This window comes from Nannospalax galili, unplaced genomic scaffold (assembly GCF_000622305.1).
Source record: "Nannospalax galili isolate Female #2095 unplaced genomic scaffold, S.galili_v1.0 scaffold278, whole genome shotgun sequence".
Taxonomy (NCBI): domain Eukaryota; kingdom Metazoa; phylum Chordata; class Mammalia; order Rodentia; family Spalacidae; genus Nannospalax; species Nannospalax galili.
The window spans coordinates 6,262,712-6,263,277 of record NW_008347536.1 but is presented as its reverse complement, the minus strand read 5'-3'; the positions used below and the strand labels follow the sequence as shown (position 1 = coordinate 6,263,277).

At 35.7% G+C, this 566-nt stretch overlaps 1 protein-coding gene across 1 annotated transcript in view; it reads left to right on the top strand.

Moving 5' to 3' along the window:
• The window catches only part of Ankrd42 (ankyrin repeat domain 42), a gene marked incomplete at its 5' end in the record, with an annotated part of 81,477 nt that overhangs the window by 9,427 nt on the left and 71,484 nt on the right, over positions 1 to 566 (top strand). The gene's annotated exons all lie outside the window — the stretch shown is intronic.

Sequence of the window (566 nt, the reverse complement as noted above, 5' to 3'; positions counted from 1 at the left end):
TAAAGAGAAGTGGGGATAGTGGACAGCCTTGTCTGGTTCCTGATTTCAATGGGAATGCTTCCAGTTTTTCTCCATTTAGAATGATGCTGGTTGTGGGTTTGTTATATATGGCTTTAGTTATGTTGAGGTATGTTCCCTCCAGTCCAATTCCCCCTAGGACTTTGAACATAAATCCATGCTGAATTTTGTCAAAGGCCTCCTCTGCTTCTGTTGAGATGATCATATGGTTCTTGGCTTTGAGTCCATTTGTATAATTTATGACGTTTATTGACTTACATATATTAAACCATCCCTGCATCTTTGGGATAAAGCCAGCTTGATCATAGTGGATGATCTTTTTGATTCATGTCTGTATGTGGTTTGCAAGTATTTTTTTGAGAATTTTGCATCTATGTTCATTAAGGTTATAGGTCTGTAGTTTTCTTTTTGGTTGTATCTTTACCTGGATTTGGTGTTAGAGTGATGTTGGCTTTATAGAAAGAATTTAGAAGTTCTCTCTCCATTTCTATCTTTTTGAATAAATTAAGTAGTATTGGAATAGATCTTCTTTAAACATGTGGTAGAGT